Source organism: Odocoileus virginianus, chromosome 15 (assembly GCF_023699985.2).
Source record: "Odocoileus virginianus isolate 20LAN1187 ecotype Illinois chromosome 15, Ovbor_1.2, whole genome shotgun sequence".
Classification (NCBI taxonomy): domain Eukaryota; kingdom Metazoa; phylum Chordata; class Mammalia; order Artiodactyla; family Cervidae; genus Odocoileus; species Odocoileus virginianus.
This window is the reverse complement of record NC_069688.1, coordinates 35,407,350-35,429,591: the sequence shown is the minus strand read 5'-3', so window position 1 is coordinate 35,429,591 and position 22,242 is coordinate 35,407,350. Positions and strand designations below refer to the sequence as shown.

The 22,242-nt window shown below is 36.0% G+C and overlaps 1 protein-coding gene and 1 long non-coding RNA gene across 4 annotated transcripts in view; both read right to left on the bottom strand.

Moving 5' to 3' along the window:
* Positions 1-22,242, bottom strand: part of TRPS1 (transcriptional repressor GATA binding 1) — a 269,545-nt gene that overhangs the window by 77,596 nt on the left and 169,707 nt on the right. The gene's annotated exons all lie outside the window — the stretch shown is intronic.
* LOC139038473 (uncharacterized) lies at positions 995-7,634 on the bottom strand. The gene is made up of 3 exons (XR_011491483.1): positions 6,114-7,634; positions 5,850-5,945; positions 995-3,150 (listed from the first exon to the last, which is right to left on the bottom strand). It is a non-coding gene; the product is annotated as an uncharacterized lncRNA (long non-coding RNA).

The following is a 22,242-nucleotide window of genomic DNA, read 5'->3' as shown; positions in this document are numbered from 1 at the left end:
CCATCCAGGAAGAGGATGAGAAAGCATGTTTCTCTTGACTTTTAAAACAATTGTTATTTTTCTTTTCTAATTGTCATTGTGTATGTATTGGGGGAGCGTCACAGTGATCCATCAATTTAGTTTAGTTTTAGTATAAGTGAGACAACCACTGAGCAACTGGCTATTTTTTATTTCTTAAAGTTTTTTTTTTTTAATGTGAACCACTTTTTAAAGTCTTTATTGATTTTTGTTACAATACTGCTTCACTTTCATGTTTTTCATTTTTGGCTGTGAGGCATGTGGGATCTTAGTTCCCCAATCAGGGATCAAACCCACAACCCCTGCAATGGAAAGGGAAGTCTTAACCACTGGTCTGCCAGAGAGGTCCCTGCACAGTTTTTAAAGAGTCCCTCTTGAATCTTTCAGAGACCAAATCCTTTCCTTTTCATCCAAGATGGCTTTGGAGAATTTATACCCAAAGGCAGAGAACAAGATGTGTGACGATACAGACTGGATAATTCAGAATTAAAATAATCAGCTCGTAAGTCATCGCGGCTTACTAAAATTGAGGCAGGGCTTCTCCGGTGGCACAGTGGTAAAGAATCTGCCTGCCAGTGGAAGAGACACAAGAGACGTGGGTTTGATCCCTGGGTCAGAAAGGCCCCTTGGAGTTAGAATTGGCAACCCACTCCTGTGTTCTTGGCCTGGAAAATTCCATGGATGGAGGAGCCTGGTGACCTACTGTCCATAGGGCTGCAAAGAGTTGGACATGACAGCACACACACACACACAGCTGAGGTTAAGGTATGCATGTTTCAATACTTAAAAAATGTTCCCATAAAAATAACTACATACTCTTTTTGGTACGTCACAACTACTTCTACATTTTTTTTTTTTTTAAATAGTGACAGCATTCCTATTATCTAAGAATACAATTCTGATGATTTTTACTCTGCATCATAAGGACACCCTTTGTCTACAGGATAACAATCTATCTGACTTAGTTTAGTATCCATATCCAGCTCCCACTGTGTTTAAACTTGGATACATACCTAGTCTCAAGTGAATTACGTGGTACATACATTTTCATTTAGAAACGGATGAGATATATGGGATGCTATTAAAATGCTAGCATTTTTCATCACAGCATGTGGGGACATATTTTCTTATTTCATTTTTGTGCAGCCACATTGCCCAGTTATTCCCAACATATAAAACCAAAACTAAAACTCTGGTTGAATACTGGTCTTAAAAAGCAACAAGTTTTTAAGGAAAAGCAAAGCTTCTCCCCATTCTGCTTTTTAGAAAAGAAGCAGAATTCGTCCTGTAGCATTCAATCTTTTCTAATTAAAAAGTTTACAGCCTACGACAGAATTCAGTTCGGCATTCAAATATTTCTTGGTTTACTAACAGAGTGAGATTTTTAAACATTAATTAAAGAGCATGCATTTTGTTTTCATTTACTTGGATCAAAAGATCATGAATTATGATGCTCTGAGGACACATTATGTTCTAATTTCAAAGCCAAGTGTGGCTTTAAGCAGGAAGAAAAAAATGTGCCTGTGACATTTTGAATATGACAATAAATGCTATCAGAAATATACTTTTGTTAGAATCCCTAGAAGTATGAATTCAACCTTTTAAGAGTTTCTTTAAAGTTACAGCTTTCTGAATCATTTAAACTGTTTTCTAAAAACATTCAAAAGCAAGTGCATGGTATTTTACCATTTTGATATCTCTAGCAGTATGTTTCTTATTTCCTTATATTAATTCCTTATAAGAAAGTAATGTTTCTTGATTCATCTTAAACTTAATTTTTTTTAAGTCATTTCCTATGCTATACATAAAGATGCATTGCATTGTTTTGTGTCCTTCTATCCTCTACTAGGGAAAAGTCACTGATCATCTAATGTCCCATTTTTACCTAACAAATTGTGAAGAGGAAGAAAGAATGTGTCTACGGAATTTGTCTGATGGCTATCTCTACATTTTGCTGTACACTTGTATTTTTACATAGTTATCAGTGAAAAGCACATATAGAGGTTCTGTCAAACAAACATTTTATCTTACTAAACAAAACAAGGGCATTTTTCTGGGATATCACCAAGTTTTATAGGGAATTCTTAAACGTTTCAATTCTCATAAAGTCCAGAAATTATAATAAGCAAGTAGTAAGTCTGTAAAATAACTCTTTGCATTACAATTTTTCCTTAAAAGGTGAGGACAATTTAAAACATCTTTATTGTGAGGATAACTAAGCATAGTTGATTATGCCATTGCATTTATTCATAATCTTTCAATTATAATTTGCATCCTAAAATCCATAAAAAACATACTCTATACATGCATCTGTATGAAATGTGTGTTTATGTAAAGAAAGATAACTCTTTTCCTAATACAGACAATAAATAAAAGTCCAACAATTTGGAATCCCAGAGTATATATTCATACTTCCACTAAAAGAGGCTGCACATTTAGTACAGTAATCAGCATTTTTTAGTCTTTTATTTTATATCTTTCCTTGAGTCAAAGGACCTTTCTGCTCCTAAAACTTGCGTTTATCTTTTATTGTTGCTGCCAACAGTCGCAGGTTGATCTGCCCATATAATTCCATTCTTCCAGACCACAGAATTAATCTCATGGAATTTGAAACTGTGATTATCTTCTAATGAATCTTTCCTTTAAATTACTATCGAGGACTAAAAAAAAAAAAAACAAAAACAAAAACACACTATTCTTTCAGAATTCTGTAACCTGGAAATCAATCATTCCTCCTTCCAGATCAAATCAAGGATAGACCGACAGCTCTTTGACTACAAACCTAGAAGGATCCTTTATACTCAATAATCCAATTCCATTATTATCTAAACATGGTATAATGAAACAACAACAAAATACTGGAACAAATATTCTCAATTTTAATTTTTCAGAAAAATTTTTCAATGTATCATTTAGAATGTCAGTTTATGGTTAACAACTCTCTTTTCTTCTGAAGTGCTAACTGGAAGATAAACGAAGTAGACATCTGTACTTCCACTGTTTAATAATTAGACTTTGCCGAAGTTGGTTCCAACTCCTTTTTGTGCAGCTTTGTTCCTCACCATCCTCTTTCATGAGACCTTTGTGTCTGTCTTTTTCATGTCACAGGTAGCTGCATTTGCCAGATTTTACCTCCAAATAAAGGAGTTAACCGAATGAATCTTGGATTCTAAGATATTCCACTGGAGAGAGAGTATGTACAGTCCAGTAACAGATCCTATTGTTACTCAACACATTTTGAAGTACTACTGGTTTGCTTTTGTCCTTTTGCTTTGGCTTGGCTGCGGTCTCTCCCCTCCCAGTGCCAACAGAAAGCACTCATGGAAAGCCTGAGAATGCTGCCTTCCCTACTGACGAGAACCGGGCAGCAACAAGGCCATTAGAATTAGTCACTGTCTAATGATACGTATCCAGAGGACAAGTTAACCCGACCTATAACAGGTTAGGCAACGAAGAATACAGCGAAGCACAAAGTGGTTAATTCAAATGTTTAAAATAAATGAAATTTGTGGAAAGCTAATATCCTTGGAATATACTTCCTTTTTGTGATGCTTGTTTCATAAATGAAATATTCCAAGGAGGCCCTGATGATGATGAAGAGTTAAGAGTCTTTTAACTTCAAACCAGTTCTCACTGGGCTTCTAATATATATATTTAAATTTTTGAAAAAAAAAAACAGAAATAAATCTTAAAAATTGGGGGAAGGAGGCTGGATTAGTCAGGAAATACTTCAGAGACTGTGGATCTTAAAGAAACTATTGACTTTAGGTAGAAAAAGGGGGGGCGGGGTGGGGCAAGGGCACTCCTAAAAAGGGGCTTTGCTAAGCAAAGATTCAGAGGAGAGAATGTTCATGAAATACATTTGGGAGGTAATCGGGACAATATCTAGATACATTTTCACAAGTAACTGGAGAGGCAATAAATTAGCAGGAATAGCCCAAGTTTCATTGCTAGAATATCTAAGCATCTTGTGAGAAATAGGAAACACTGAACTTTTGAGGAAATAATTGCATTTACTGAATGCCATGCACCAGGCATCACTAAATTTATCATTTTAATTTAATTTAATCCATGAATCTCTATAGGGGTGGGTGCTCTTGCCATCCTATTTTATAGATGAGGAAACTAAGACTTAGACCATTAATTGACCCAAAGTCATATTGAAGAGTAAGTGGCAGAAACATGATTGGGACCTACATCTTTCTCTAAAGTAAATGAATGAAACAGTACTATAAAGGTGAAAAAAAATGGAACAAAAGTGGTTTTGATGGAGAGGAGTGGTAAGATATAAAAAAGGGAAGCCTAGTTAAGACCACAAGCTCTCTTTGAAGTGTAGAACATTATGCTTGGCATTTAGCCTGCACTTAAATATCTGTTGACTGGACTATTAGAAGTCTGGGGCTGATAACATTTTGTCACTTTCTCTTTGAACTTCACAAGTTTCCCCCCACATCATCATCATAAGCCACTAGTCTTTAACTTTCACAAATTTTTTTTCAGTTTTAAAAATTGAAATCTACTCTATGTCACACCATGGTCTACAGCCCACCTTTAAAACATATTGGTGGCTTTGATCTCCATGCTTCTATAAAGACATTTTTAAAAGATATACCTCATGTATAATGCCATCATTATTTATACTGCTAGCATACTGGTATAGATCTTCTAATTATTTGAACATTTGCATTTTAATGTCATTTTTATATGTTTGACCAAAACATAATTTTCCAAGACATGCTCTAAATGGTTACGTATTACAAAGGTAATTAAAGATTTAAAGAGATGCAGGTATTAGTTGCCATAAAGTGCTATAACAGGGAATTATTTTAGTGGAGAACACTGAATTATAAACGAAACAAAATTCTTCTGTAGTCAAAATGTATTTCATGTATCTTTCACAAGATTCTGTCACAGCTCCGAAAAAATACACTCGATCATTTCATTAACAAAGCTTGAACTCACGCAGGGGCGTCTCATTCTCAAGCACTAGATGTAACAATGGGACTGTGAACTCCAGTGTCCACGGCAACAGTAGCTAATTCTTCTTTCCAATCATGGTGGCAATTCTCTCCCATGGCTTGAATCAGTTACAAAACAAAATACTCTCAAAGACCTTTCTGAGCCAATAGCCTTGCAGCTAATCTGCTAATAGGAAATAATCTGCAGCTAATACACACATTCCAGGGCAGCAGTGTGTTTTCTTAATACTTTGTTTCATGGGCCTCTTTCCAAAGAAAGCACGGTAAAGAATAGAAAACAGACATTCATTAAAAATAGTATTATGCTACCTGGCCACTATTAATGCCTAAAACTTGCTGCAACTTGCAGAGTCTGTTAAATAGCAAGTCGAGAGGAGGCAACGCAGCAACAAAGAGAATGAGAGGGAACTGCTCCTGCCAAGAGGCTAAGGGCTGAGTGAAGAGAAAACATACTTAAAACAATGATTTTCAGCAAAGTTTTATATTTAACATGCTTATTATTTTTTTTTTTTTAGTCGTTACTATTTGTAAAATCTGTCATTGCATGCATTCTGCAGCAACAAATATCTCAATGCCCTTGTAAAGCTTTTTTTTTTGGTCCCTACTGTGGAATAATGGAAATGGTTTAGCATTGAAATTAGTTTTTCACCTCAAGGGTCAAAGTTTAACCTCTTGAACAAGTCTAATGACTGAAATCATTCTAATTACAGAGCAAAAATGGGCTTCCCCAAAGCCTGATCAAGTTGATGAATCAGCTCCCGAAGCCCAATACTGCTTTTTTGTTCAGAGGAAGATTGGGATGTTTTTGCTTGAAAGAAAAGTCATGAATAATCATAAAGAAAGATGAAATACCTTTTCAACCCACTTTGAGTTGAGACTTCCTCTTGCTTGGGGTCGGGCTTGACACAGCAGTTTATCTGATTCCGTGTTCCAGACCCTGCATCCTACCTGGCTCAAAGAAAATGTGATGACTGAGGCCTTTATACTGCAACTCTTCATTTGGGAAGAAGTATGGGTGGGTTCCCATTATTCCCTCTAGCCACAGTTCCCCTTCTACATTTTACAAAGAAAAAAAGAAGCAAAATGAAATCAACAGAAGTAGAGGAGGAATGAAACCTTTAAAGTTAAAGGAATGACAACACCAAAGGGTATCTCTTCATCCTCTTTAAATCCGTTTTATAATTCTGGTTGCTATGACAACATAAGGCAACTCTGTATTACCATGACAATCTGACACAACTTTTAAAAAACAGCAAGTACTGTTTTATTCTGTTGTTCAATTGCTCCCAAGGAAACATGCTGTTATTTACTTCTGTGATGAAACCTGTACTATAGTCTAAGAGATCTTACGTCAGAAAAATAAAAGCTAAATTATGGTGGAAACTGCAGGAAAAAAAAAATAAGGGTCTGAGTTAATCACCTTTTGAATGGGATCTTATTGAAACTTTTTCCTATTCCTAAAGAATTTGAAATAAAGTGTTTTTCATTTGAAGAACAGAAACAACTTACAAGAGGGCGACTGCTTATACAAAATAATACTGATTTACCTTCTCAGTTACTAAACATGCTTCGCCATTACCTGTGCAACATGAAATAAAAATCTATGAAAGGGCTATGGGAAAATCAGATGACCAGGTTTAACCTGAATAATGGCTTGTTTTGAGCTCACCATACAGTCCAAACAAAATTCTATACAGTCTGAATTTTAAGGTGACTTAAGCATACATGTGTGCCTGCTAAGCCGCTTCAGTTGTGTCTGACTCTTTGTGACACATCGTACTGTAGCCTCTCAGGCTCTTCTGTCCATGAGATTCTCCAGCCAAGAAAACTGGAGTGGGTTGTCATGCCATCCTGGAAGGGGTCCTTCCAACTCAGGGATCAAACTTGCATCTCCTGTGTTTCCTGCATTGGCAGGAGGATTCTTTACCACTAGCGCTACCCAGGAAGACCAAATTAAGCATGGTGTTTCTTCAATTTGGAGGTACCTTCAAAAAGGGAGTAGTTGGAGTCTCTTAGTTCCTTTCCTGGACGATTAGCTCCAATCGTCACTTTAAAGTCAATGATTCAACACCTGAGGAGTCCTCTTCCCATTACCACCACCCATCAACTTCCCCATTGTTTCTCACATCTCATATAATAAATTAAGAACTGTATCCGTTGAGCAACTACAACATGTCAAAACCTGCATCTGAAAAAAAAAAAAACCTTACAATAATTATTCACAAATAGGTGCTATTTCTACTAGGTGGAAAATAAAATTGCAACTTAGAAAGTCTAATGAACTAAGGAACTCGCAACAAGATTCAGGCACTGACTAGCGGAACACAATCTGAATCCACCTCTTTTCTTCCAAAACTCAAGTTCTTTCCAATCAATGGATTGCCTTGGAAATAAGAGCATTTTCTAGACCTTGTATTATGACAATAAGCAATAAAGTCTTTAAAATATAACACGCAATTTTTAAATATAAAAAACACAGCCTACATCTGGACAAGATTTCTTTCTGTTCCAAATGGGTAACTATTTTGCCACATATCAACATTAATGTTAAAAGACAGAATGAATCATTTAGGCACAAAAGAAGATAAAGACTTTAAATGTGATTAATATCCTATAACAAGTTCGTCTTAAAAAGCATGCAAGTACTTGGTTTTTTAATTCTGAAATATAATGGCTATCATTTACTACTACATAACCAAGGGAGGGAAAAAAATAGAATAAACTTTGCTGTCAGCATTTTTTCTGGTCAAGTCTTACAGAAAAATGAGGTAGAGTGAATTTCTCAACATTGTGAAGAAAGGATAATGCCAGCTTCATAACTAAAAAAAGCAACATCAATAAACCCACTGAATTATGAACTTTCAAACAGTACATACAGCAAAGTTGCAACAGATATGTGTTATATCATCAAATCCCTACATTTGTGTATCAATTTTAAATCAAAATTTTTAATATATTTTATGTGCTTCTAAAAATGTATTTTTATATTTATACATCCCTCCCACACCAACTTTGCTGCTACAAAGTTTCGATGCTAAATCATCAAATGTCAATCTCTAAAAATACCTTTTGTCTCAAGAAATGTTCTCTTGGGTCCAAAGCAAGGGAAAAAAACTAAAGATACAACTTTAGAAAATTAAGGTAAAAAATGTAGATATCAAATATTATCTTCACTTTGCTCAGGGATTATTCCTTTAAGTGAACACAGAATTTGGAGAAGGAAATGGTAACCCACTCCAGAATTCTTACATAGAAGAGCCTGGCAGACTACAGTCCATGGGGGTCACAAAGAGTCAGAAATGATGAGGCAATTTAGCATGTGTGCACAAACACAGTATTAATCTAATTCAGTGCTTGTTTTATGCCATAGAAAACATTCATTCCCTCCTTCCCTTACTTATGATAGTTGTAGCGTATATCATGTCTAGAGATTGTGGGCTCAAGGGTCCTCAAGTTTTAATTCTTCTGAAAAGCAGAGGAAATTGTACACAAGCAAGCTAGAAAAAGTGATTAAAGGGGAAGGGATAATTCTACCAGTTCTGTCTGGGGCACAACCATGGGACCTAAGCAAATAATTCTCCCATTTCATGTTGTTCAGTTTCAAAGAAGACAAGCCATCTCTTTGCTCAATTTTTGACAATACATATGACACAAAATATCAGAGATTAAAAGTATGGTACATGAATAAGCCTCTGTAGAAGGCATCTATTGTAAGCTGAGGTTTTGAAGGTGGGTATATGCCAACAAGATGCATCCTTGTGATATTAAAATATCACAGGAATACATATAAAGTCAGTATCTATTGAGTGTTTATAGATGTCATAGACACCAAAAAAAAAAAGAAGAAGAAGACATTCTCAATGCTGTTAAGGACCTAGGAGCTTGGATGAGCTTTATCAATATCTGAGTTTATTCCATATACAAAACCCTATAGGAAATAGGGGGAATACTTAAAAGAGATGGACCTTGAATACAAGGAGTTTAGAATATAGGAAGTTGAAGATTTATAAAATTTTGTTTATAATAAATATAAGAGTTGCCAAGAGAATTTTGAGAGACACAAATATTCCTAGAGTACAGATAAGAGAGGAGAAAAGATTTCACCAAGAATAGCATTTATTATTGTTTTGTCTTTTTCAGTTAACTTCATGATCTTAATCTGAGCAGGAACAAAGACATTTAAAAAAAAAAAGGACCTTTTATTATTGGTGATGTTTAGCATTTAAAAGAACTCCCATGAAATTGAGGATTTTTTTGTTCACTGTATCCCCAGTGTCTTCCTGGAACAATGTCAGATTAGTAACAAGTGTTAAATATCTTACAGTGGAATTAAGAATTCATGACCCTAGGCATGCCTCCACCCCCTGAGTCTATACTATACTAAGATACTTGAAGCTAGTGTTTAAGAACTACAGACAGAGGTTGACAAATTGTTATGAAAATCAGCAAGTGAATGTGCTTCACCTAAGATTTCTTTTCTCTTTTGAACACGAAATCTTACTGTTTGAGAAGACAATCAATTCCAAGATGGAATGTTATGTTGGTTCTTTTGCCCTATTCTCTCTAGGAATAATCTTGAAGTTCAAAATCAAGGATTAAATAAATCCCCGTCTCCAAAATTAAGATAAACATGCAAAAGATAAAATCTTCTCAGTCAAAACAAATGGAAGGAAACATGAAGATCATGCTTTTATTAAAAATAAAATTGACGGAATCAATAAAATTGACTGTATCTATTGATCAATTGATCAGATTCTCTTTTCTCTTTACAGTTTGAAGTCTTAGCAGATTGGAGACATCAAATGAGAAAGGCATAGGTGTAGGGTAAGAGAGGTCATCTAACATCACTAGCAAGGCAGAAATATTAGTCATATGTCGAATAAAAAGACAAAAGCAAAAAACATATAAGGTGCAGTGTAGAAAACAACGGGTGCTGCTTGCTACCTTCTGATACTAAAAATCAATAAAGATACAAAAGATATCACAGTTGTTTCATTGACTTCAACTAGGTAGTTTACCACACACTTTAGGAATACTTCACCTCAAAACCTTTTTTTTCCAGTTTTAATCTTGGGGAATAATTTCAGAATTTGGAGAATTCACTTAGTAGGACTTGACAAGCCAGAAAAACATGTAGTAGAAGCCATGATCACATACTTGAATCTTGTAGTGTGGAGTTTAATGTATTTGAAACAAAAGGTTCGTGTTACACAAAGTAATGAAAATCAAACCAAAAGGAACTTCTTCTTTGAGGAAATGGCAGGAGGGCTGATGGAACTATGATTCATCACAAATATACTTCTTGTCACTAAAAGAAAACACATATAACTCCAGACAGAAATGAGCCAGTCTTGGTTGTTTATTGAAGTTGTAATAAAGTAACCTGTTTCTATCACAAGTATTTACCACCTGGCAAGTGTGATAGACCTCAGAATAAATTCCATAAACTAGATATGTTTACTCATCCTTTTAGCCTACTTATTACAATATTAAAATTTTTTGAAACATGAAGTACCTTTATATCCAAAAATGATAAAGCCCTCAGAAACCACATAATATTTTTTGCACTTAGCAATATTCTTATGTCTCAAGCAGAATCTGTGATATAATTATTATTATTCCCATTTTTACTTAATAGAGGAATAAATTCAGGAATGGATGAAGACCTACTTTGGCATAAGTATTATGCAGGTTCAGAGATGACACACTTCTTGGTTATTTCCTAAACTCTGAAATTATGTTGATAAATAACAAAGTGCAATTGACTCAAATTTATTACATGTTATCTCCCAATAAAATTGTGCTCACTTTTTTATAATGCATTTGATGATTACTGAACAAAAATTTTCAGCAAGTGGAAGGTGCTCTATGCTAGTGACATGTATGTACTATTGATGAATCAGTATGTCCAGCTTCTTTGGAAAACAAAAATTTTTGGTTTTTTTAATAATAATACACAAAAATACGATTAACCAGGGCCAACAGCTTTCCTGTGTTTTAATACTAGGTTTCTTTTTCTTTCCTTCATTTTTCTGTTTGTGTGCTCTTTACCCTCAAGAGAATATTTCCTGTTTTTTGTAGGCAAAATTTTCTAGGTTTTAAAAGTCTAAGATTTTCAAATTGAGATCTTTTATAGATCAGGTTTTACAACAAACAACAGAAAAGTTAAAAGCAATAAGAATGCAAGAAGAACCTTTAATCAAAACCATAAGTTAGGGGTGTCTCCCGAAACACAGTTTTCTTTAGTAATGGAGTCGGTCTGTCTGAAATGTTTCCATACTATTTCCTGGGGGCAGAAGAAATGCTGCTTCATTATTCTTGTAGGTTAAACAAAATTTAATGAACACAGATTAAAATAAATTATTGAGTTTGTTTTCTAAGTCTGAGCAACATAACTGATTATGCAGTATAAAGATATTTTCATACAGTTGGGCCGAATATACGGAGCTGGGATACTGCGTGGCGGTATTTGTGACACTGGGTTAAACATGAAGAGCTTTGGGAAAACGCTGGATTTATTCCTTAAGCTACTTAACAAGTTCAATGCCATCCCTCTGTCATTACCAAACAGAGTAGGGTTCTGTCTAATCAGATTTGTCTCAGCTAGCCACCTCCTCTAATGCAACAGCAACTAACTACTCAACATTCTGTTATTAACACCTCCTTACTGAATTCTGCAAGAATCTTCATGCTAAATGTTTGTACCTTCAAATAATTTCTGTAGAAATAAAAACTGTACTTTTAAAAAACATTTCTGCCACGTGATCATTTGATGTGGGAAAAACATAGAAAGAGGTCATCGGTATTCAGCTAACTTGAATATAAACACATGAAGAACTTGGTTTTAATGCCAATATAGTTCAGTCATGGCACGCGTTCCTGACAGTGACAGAGAATCCCAAACTTCAAGCCTGTGAGCCAAACAGCCCCCCAGTGTGCGCAAAGATCCAGCTATGGGGTGATTTCTTCCATTGCTCGTTTCCACAGAGTCAGGGGTACGGCATGTAAGGAGCCTAGTGACCGGGAATACTGAATTCTTAACTCCTCGCTTGGCTGAAGCTATAGCCCCCAGTCTCTCCCAGGTGTCATCAATATCATGGGATTACTCTTCAGAATTCGTTCTATGATTCCTAACCAAGTTTTCTCAGAGTCCCTCCTTACTTTATGCTTCCTGGGTTAACTCATGTATTTGTTTACTTATTCATTCACTAAATACATAATTGAATACCTGCCCATGTTCCAGGTACTATATTAGGTGGTTAGAGATGTTAAAAGGAAGAAAGATGATTCTGGCCTCAAGGTGTTTACAGCTAGTGGGGAGATTAATATGCAAATATAAAAGATGATATAGTGTAACTGCTATAACCTAGGTATCCACAAACTCCAGTTGAAGCTTTAATGAGAAGTCTCATTTATGCCTGTGATTTCAACTAAATCTTAAATACCCCTAATTTCCAAATCTGTATAGTCAAAACAAGAATCTCTACTGGAGCCACTTTCTCATCCGCTTACACTTTTAAGGAGTGGACCCAAACATGTGAAACTCAAAGACAAACAAACAATATCATTATCACTAAGATGATTCCCACCCACCCACACATCAAAAAAAAAAAAAATACGTCTTAGTTCTCTATCTTTGTAATAGAATATTTTTTTCACACTGTCAGCCAGGGGAAAATAGGAGGTCATTTTTTCACAGGATGTATCTAATCTTCACCAACTCTAGGTAACTTAATCTCTTACATTTCTCAGAAACACTACCCTTCTCTAAATCTATTCCATTGTTTTAATTCAGGGCTTCCATTGATTTCTAATTGGTATCTTCTTATCTGGACACCATCACTGCCAGCAGAATCCTAAAATGCAGATTCAATCTTGTCCCTCCCCTGGTTAAATTTTCAGTGATTCACTATCAAGCTGTGCTTAGTCACTCTAGCCCACCGGGCTCCTCTGTCCATGGGGATTCTCCAGGCAAGAATACTGGAGTGGGTTGCTATGCCCTTCTCCAAGGGATCTTCCCAACCCAGGGATGCAACCTAGGTCTTCCACATCGCAGGCTGATTCTTAACCATTTGAGCCACCTTTCAAATCTACCTTCCTGGCATTATAGAGCCAACACATACTTAACTATATGGGAAATAAATTCTATGTGGACTACAAATGAGCTAAGAATGGAATCATCTAAAACAGGGGTTCCCAACTTCTGGGATTTAATACCTGATGATCTGAGGTGGAACTGATGTAATAATAATAATAGAAATAAATCACATAATCAGTGTAATGCCCTTGAATCATCCCCAAACCATCCCCCACACCACCCATCTGTGGAAACACTGTCTTCCAGGAAACTGATCCCTGGTGCCAAAAACATTGAGGACTGCTGATGTTGAAGAATAAAGTCACCCACTTAGGATACACTACAAATCTGAGCCCATTTTTTTCTTGATAGAGCAAAATACAGTCAGAGGATCAGGGCAAGGTCAGGTACGTCACCACAGTCTCCTCCAAGCTATGATTTTAGTCTCCTAAAGCACAATGATCAAAATGAGAAAGTCCACAGAGGACAGACTCCAGCGGCTGAAAGCAGATGAGAATAACTTGGAGGCCTGGGCACTAATCAGCCTTAGCTTCAGAAACTAGAATAAGGAAAGGCTTACTACCTCCAGTCATTGGCTCCCTCCCCCTTACCTATTTGATGGAGGATTCAGGCAAAACACAAGAGAAAGTTAAACAGAGGCCACAGAACAGAAACGGGGACATTCATAAGGTCTGAGTTGTCCAAGCACCTGAAGTTTCTCTGATATTCCAGTTTATATGGTATCCAGGCCCACAGAAAAGTCCAGAGTGGAAATAAAATATCTAGAAACAATATACTGTGTCTGGCCCACAAGAGATGCTCAAAAAACTGCAGTGTATTCGAGTGTTAAACAACTAGATACAATAATGAAACTGTTAAAAACAATAAGTCAACTAATCATGCTTAGAATTTTAAAAGTACACATATATGTACATGTACACAGACTTTTTAAAATGGCATCTCATTTATTTAAAATTTTATTTTTTGTTGTTCAGTCATCAAGCCCTGTCCAATTCTTCTTGACCCCACAGACTGCAGCAACACATGTCCCTCACCATCTCCTGGAGTTTGCCCAAGTTTGCAGGATGCATAGTCATCATTATTCATAGTGAAGATTTTTTTTTTTAGATAATTTATTTTCATAAGTCTTCAATGTAAATACCCAGAAATACTCTGGCTTCCTTGATCCATAATGTAATGCTAAAACCCTACTGGATGGTGTTTCTCTTTGTGTTCAAAATATTCTAAGATTGACACTTAAGATATTGGTGAATTACCATACAATTCAACCAAAGTTCAGTGCTGCCTATCAAAAAAGCTGCACTCAAATAAGTTTTTTTTTTTTAAAAAGACAACAGTCAAAAGAAATAGTTCAAATCTAATCACAGATTTGGATAAAACCCTCTTATTTTCTACATTTTAAGAAAGAGCCTCCTTCAAAATTACTAGAAATATTTTAATAATATTTAATATTATTCACAAATATTTCATAAGTAAATCATAATGGAATAAATCTAAATATCCTGAAATAGAGAAAATATAGTATAAAAAAAATATATAGGGTATTTTCAAACTAAAATACCGGACAGAATTCAGTTTTATTTAAAATTAGATGGCTTGGTCAAGCTTCTTCAAATTGCCACATCTCTAGAAAAATTGTAACTCTGGATGACAAAATGAAAAAGTTAAAAATAACTTTGAAAGAGGCAAACATACTCATTTATTAGCAAGGATGCAAATATACAAACAATTGCATTTTGTCCTCATTTTGATTGATTCTGGAGTTATTTCTGGGTTAACAGAAAAGAACAAACATTCCTTTCTTAACATGGTAATGTAATTTGTACCACCAACTTACTATTACAATGAAAACCATGTTTTCCCTTATTTGGTATTATCATGACGGTGCATTAAATTTATGTACCCTTACCATTATAGATGACAACTTACATACTTTTCCAAGAGCTTTTTTAAAATTATACAACTTGCTTGTTGGTCCCACGCTTCCCATCTCAGGGAGGGTAACTTCCTCGCATCCTTTCTGTATGTGTGTTCAGTCACTCAGTTGTGTCCAACTCTTAGTGATCCCATGGACTGTAGCCTCCCAGGCTCCTCTATCCATGGAATTTTCTAGGCAAGAATACTGGAGCAGATCGCCATTTCCTACTCCAGGGGATCTTCCTGACCCAAGGATTGAACCCGTGTCCACTGAGCCACTTGGGAAGCCCTACATCCTTTTCATCGTCCCTCAAACCGTTCTCGTAGCTAACCAGTCACCAAAACTGGTGGGTCAACTCCACTACAATGCTTCTACTTTCAGAAAATTAGTAGGTCTCACCTAGACTGTGTATTAAAAATACACATACATAGATACATATACAAATATTTAGTCTGTTTTAGCCTGTCCTAATCCTAGGACAAAAGGAATGGGAACAAGGCACCATCGACTGAGAAATTCTGGAATGTTTGAGGACCACTATAAAAGCAACCATTTTCATACTTTTTTATTTCTTTTTTGTTTTAAGCTACTGAATGATATAGGGGTGGAACAGGACCATGAGCAAATGACTTGTACCACCTAAAACATGAAGTCCAGATAATTTCAGAGTATTCAAGATCCCCTCCAACATCAGAATGTAAACTTTTGTCCTTATCACTCACTGCTCTCATGCACAAAACTCAAAGCTCTCAATTGGAGAATTGGTTCTTTCCCAATTTTTAAATACATTTTTCGAAAAAACAAAAACAAGTGATAGAATAGGCAGCTTCAAAAATCTTGTTATGGGAAATAATTTTCTTAGCATAGGTCAGCCCATGTGGTTATGAGTGATACTGATAGTGCTGAGTCATTTTCCATGAAATTATTATCTGCTAGGCATATTTATTTCTGAAATCCCCCAAAGATTGTTGCTTTTGAAATGCATGAACACCTACCTCAAGAATTCATTCACAGCTAGCTCATATATATTCAAGTAACACTTTAAAATAAAATTGAAATAAAGTAAAAAAGGAGAACTTATTCAGGTATAAGAAAATCATTCACTGTAAAAATCACCATTAGATAGTGTTTTCTTCAAAGATACAGCAATTGTGTGGGGGACTTTGGTTGACATTTTTGTAAGGCACAAGATACATGCCATCAGATCCAAGTTGAGAGCCGTATCATCTGTTATTCTGGCAAAAAAAAATATGTCTTACCAAGTTCAGCAAGCCTCTGTAAATAAATGTGAAATAAAAGACAGTCCTTCTCAGGGTATCTGGTAGAACGCTCCAAGGTTATTGTCATTATCAATTACCATTTATGGATGCTTTCAAGGAAAGAATTATGCCAAATCAACCAATGTACCAAAAAAGACAAGAAAGAAGTGTCTTATGAAATATAAAGCTGTCCACACCATGTTTGAAATATAACGAAAACCATGTTTAAGCACGGCTGCTGTTAGCATGGTTTCACTTACAGTGTAGACAGGACGGTAAATTATCACACATTCCCCTAACAGGACTTGGCCTCACTTTGAAATCACGGTGGTAATATTTTTAATATGTAAGAACACTTACCTGAGGCTAGACGTAAGAGTCGGGAAAATGCATGTGTGCCAAAACTGTTTTAATGTGTGACACAACCACACATTCCTCCTTTTTCTAAAATGTCAACTGCATGGGATGTCTTGATAGTGTTATCTTCTATAAGTGTTACGTGTGATGTGTTAGTTAATGGCCTGAAATTATAAAACCCTTTGGCATGCCCATTTCTACCTATGTGAAAAGTGAAAGTGAAGTGAAAAGTCGCTCAGTTGTGTCCGACTCTTTGCAACCCCATGGACTATAGCCCACCAGGCTCCTCCATCCATGGAATTTTCTAGGCAAGAGTACTGGGAGTGGGTTGCCATTTCTACCTATACATACATAGCATTTCTTAAAACTTTCTCTTAATCCTTTTAACAAATAACAAATAATCTAACTACTTACCAAAGGTATGCATTTGTTCCAAAATCTTTATACATCATTCTTGCAAGGTGATCTTGTAAAGCATTGGCAAAAACTTAGACACCTTTGTTTACCAAAGTTAGGTCTTAAGCCTTACGGAGCAATTTGAAAGATTTTGAAAAATGATGACTTACAGGCTGAATGCTTGTTTAGACTTAAAAGGTTCCTGATTTAATTGTGTGTGTGTGTGTGTGTGTGTGTGTGTGTAAGTGTCTGCAAATGCTTTCCTCCCAAAGTTTTATTTATTTGTACCTTTCTAAGCAAGTGGAAAGAAGAGTATTTCAAAACTATAATGAAAATCTGAAGATCTATCAACATTAATCCACAACTTAATTTTACAAAATAAAACATTTGATTAATATGTGATTATTTTTTCAGTCAAAACAATTTTGGTTTCTCAGTGAGAGCAGTCTATCTTGTTAACCAACTACAAAGATTTATATGATGTCACACAGCTTTCTAAAATGCTGTTAATAAATTATTCAAAAGAAAATGTAAGGGAAAGAATGCCATATATGATTTAATAACCAGGAGATAAAATCAGAAGATTATAAATTTTCTCTAAAGAAATACATTTTAATTTATAATTTACAAATTTGTATAGGACAAAAAATTAAAAGAGGGATTCGACTTTTCATATACTGGGGGATCAAGGGGCCCAGGAAATGAAGTTCTGAGATAATAAAAGAGAATATAGTTTAGAAATAAATTGTCAGAGATAATTAAGAATTGAGAATTATCCCTAGAGTTGATTTCATAAATCAACTTTCTCTAAGCAGAAATCAAATAGTCTTAATGGAGCTCTTATCTCACAGCATTATAAAAAGACATTTATAGAAGTGTCATGTTACTGTTACAATTGCATTGTCTGGTCCATTATATATAAAGCATTTAGAGAGGCTTTGTTCAAAGAACTCTTATTTAATTGGAGGAAAACATTAAACATTGGTTTAGCATGTGTGCATGCATAAGTTTTGTCCAACTCTTTGTGACCCTGTGGACTGTAGCCCGCCAGCCTCCTCTGTCTGTGGGATTCCCAGGCAAGAATGCAAAATGGGTTCCCATATCCTTCTCCACAGGATCTTCCAGACTCAGGGATCAAACTCGTATCTCCTGTGTCTCCTGCATTAGGCAGGTTCCTTACCACTGTGCTGCCTGGGAAGCCCATTGGTTTAGATACTTACCTAAATAAGATGACCTAAATTCAAAGTAAAGAGTCTGTATCTTTAAAACTGTTGGGCAACAACAATCAATTTTTTAAATTATATTTGGACAATTATAGCTATATCTTTTCTTCAAATATCTACTATTAATATAGCATAAGTAGTTCCCTGTATATTCAGAAATTAAGAAGTCCTATTTGTAAAATGTTTACAGCTAATGTCTGTCCTGTTTTAAAACTTACAATTTTTTTTCTTCATGATTGTGCGAAGTACAAACATGAAATGATATCTGGTCATTCTCTGGGTTCGATCTCTAAAAGGTGAGGAGAAAACGGAAAGGTCGAGTCTCATTTGGTTTTCAAAAATACATTTAAAAAAAGAATGGTTCAGGTTAAAAATAAAGATGGCTCAGTTTTATCTCTCTTACAGTAAGTAGCCGAAATGCAAGCTGAAAACCCATGGAAGCTGTACTCATTTCTGCTCACAAAGAACTGTTCTACTGTCTGTCTGCAAATAAATCTCCTCAGTAAATAGCTCCAAGGTTGAGCTAAAGAATATTGTATGGATCAAAGAATTCATGTCTTCCTGTGTAAAGTGAACAGGCCGCAAGCTCACTTGTTTGTCTAAAACAATTAGAGCGAGTATGAAACGGAGGGGGTTGGTACAAATAAGTTACAGCTGATTTTACTCTGCAAAATATTTAAGGGGGGGTTTCAAATTAATAACCACCCAGGCCCCCAAACAGCCTAATCTTTGTCAATTGGTGCCAAATTATGCAAGGTGCTGCCAATTCTGGTTGTCTAACAAATCAAGGCCAGTGTATGTTACTCCTCGGCTGAAGTCTGATTGATTCTGGTCATTATATGGGCTGATCTCATTTTCACACATGGAATCAATATGGGAGCCAGATGTTCATTTACAGAGAAGCATTGAAACGACTCATCTACACGCAACTTTATCCCGGACTACAGAGCCTCACAGACCCATCGCCTCTCCTCACCCATACAAAGCTTCACACAGTACAAAACCTATAAAACATTCTGCTAATATTACTGTCAGCTGAATGACTTTTACAGTACTATATAAAGTTGACAGATAATACATGCCAGTCCTAATTTGAGATAGACCTTTTCTTTGGGGACCTCAACCATTGAACAAGCAAACAGATTGAGTAGTAACATTTATTACAACACATAAATCATTTTCTTACAACTACGATAGGTCTGGCCCGAGGGTGAAGCCTCTGTATAGGCTGTGAATCCTAATGACTGCTTAAGTTACTAAATTGTCTTGCCATTCCACGGCTGGTGTACAGGAAAGAGTTGGTCTAGCTTTTCAAAAGGAGGCTCTGACCACAATAATTTTTGTACTCTCTTCCTTGCAAAAAAAGACTAATAACTTGCCTTTCTGAAATAAACAAGTAAAACATCAGTTTCTCTTGAATAGTAATGACCACCTTACCATAATTATTTAAATTAGATAGATAGGTGCCCTACTTCAATTCATGCAAAAATTACTGCATGGTTCAACACAAGGACTAAATCCAAGTTTACTATAAATATACACAAGGAATTTGTCATTTTAAAAACAAAAAGCATCATATATCACTAGTATAATGGAATCAATGTTTATGGCATGAACTTTCTTTGGAGAAAAATGATGTCATAATAAAGAAGGAAGGGGGTAGAATATGAAGAAAGGATGATAAGCAAGCTTGAAGGATTCCTCCATTCTTTGAGGAGCTGACTGAAAGCAAAATTCTCCAAACCTCCTGAAAATACTGACTTCATACTACACTAAGTTGACTAAGTTGACAAATCTAATGTGCTCTTCATGACATAGTCAGTTGCTCTAATGTTTTTCCTATAATACTATTTTGAAAATGCATGGGTTACCTAAATACAGTGAGACCATATTTCATATGCAATAGTTTTTCTGTGATTCCTCAACCATCTTGGCCGCAGTGGAGTCTTCTAATTGCATTTAGTCCTGATCAGTACTTCATGAAGATAATCCAAAGGATGTCTGTTTTTCATCAGGTAACAACCATTAAATTTGGCTGTATTTCCTTCTAAATCTTATTGAATGGCGTAAGAAAGAGAAGCTAGAAAACCTTTTCTTGTAACTCTGCTATTGTTTCTGAACCTAGACCTTTCTAGGATTTTAGCTCCCTACTGCAGAACTCAGAGGCCAGTGCCATTTGGAAGTGAATCCAAAATACTCTCCATCTCCTGATCGACTTTCCTGGAGGATTTGTGTCTAATGCACTGTTCAGCATATCCTGGAAAGACGGGTCACTTCTCAGACAAGTTTTATATAGTGCAGCATTTGGGGCCTGTCTTTCTTTCTCTTGAACTAAATAAAAAGTGTCCCACTACATATTCTCCTTTATGATTTAAAATTCTTCCCAGTGACTCCTTACGCTGAATTAAAATTCTAGCAAGCTAAGGACTAAGTAATAAATGTTTCAAGATATGACCAAATAGGCTTCTATGGCGGCTCAGTGGTAAAGAATCCGCCTGCCAAAGCAGCAGATGCGGGTTCGATCCCTGGGTCAGGAAGATCCCTTGGAGAAGGAAAGGGCAACTCACTCCAGTATTCTTGTCTGGGAAACCCATGGACGTGGTTCCCATTCCTTTCTCCAGGGGATCTTTCCGACCCAGGGAGTGAACCTACATCTTCTTCATTGGCAAGCAGATTCTTTACTACTGAGCCACCAGGGAATTTCATCAGTGACTTTACTCTTAACCAAAGTTCGATTCTTTTAGCATGACACTCAAGGTTTCTAATTCTGTGCCTTCAAGTCTAATTCCTTAAAGTAAAGGTCTCCTAGATCCAAAAGAATGCAGGCTCAATCATGTCTGACTTTTTGACCCTATGGCCTATAGCGCCCCAGGCTCCGCTCTCCATGGGATATCCCAGGCAAGAATGCAGAGCGGGTTGCCATTTCCTTCTCCAGGGGATCTTCCCGACCCAGGGACAGAACCCGTGTCTCTTGTGTCTCCTGCATTGGCAGGTGGCTTCTTTACCACTGAGCCACATAACTTGCATCTTCCGCTAGTATCCACACTATACCCAATCCATCCCACTTATCTGAGTCTCCCCAATCCTTCAAACCCCAGTTCAGTCACATCTTCTCATACACATCTGGAAATACACATCCAAGAGCCATTTCCCCATGGTTCTCCTCTTTAAAGAAACACTGGAAGTATAAAGCCATATAAACACATATACAACACTTGACTTGTAACAGATTTATCCTCTATGATGTTTTTTTTCCCCCCCAATGGCCAACAAGGAATCTTTAAGGGTTCTTAAAATGATAGAGTTGCAGACACTGAACTCACTGATCACTCACACCAGAGCTCAGGTCAGCCCTCTATAATTCAGGCTTTCCTCCAAAAACTATTAATCTGTTCTTCCTAAGCCATAAATTTTAAAGTAGCAATTATTACAACTCAGTTCTCTGGGACTTTGTCTCTTAGGCTCTGAAAAGAATGTTAAACTTCTGACAATGACACTGTTCCTCAACTGTCAATTTCTTATTGAAAGATTTTCATTAAGATTGAAAATCTTTGCAGGGAGTCCTGTTTTGGCTTTGACCTTGGCTTTTCCCAATGCATTTCACATCTTGAAAATAAGTCCTTCTTTTACCTCTTACACAGCTCAACAAGTCGATTCGGAATTCAGCACAGATGTCACATTGCTTTATTTATCAATATTAGATAATTCCTCCTGCCATATTGAAGCATTTTGAGGAAAGCTATCTATCCTTTATCTCCATTTTGAATGTCAAGGTTATCAGAATTAGTTCCAGATACAGATGTTAGAAAGTCTCATTCAATTGAAGAAATAAATGTAAAGGATTTTAAGGACGTAGTCAAGCAATATTGGATCACTAATTCATGCACCTGTTTCAAGGACTAAATATTAGTCTTAGAGTAGTTTGTTTTACTTTTTTTTCCCCCTTTAAAGTTGTCCTTCATCAAATTGGCCTTCTTTTAGGGGCACTTGTGCC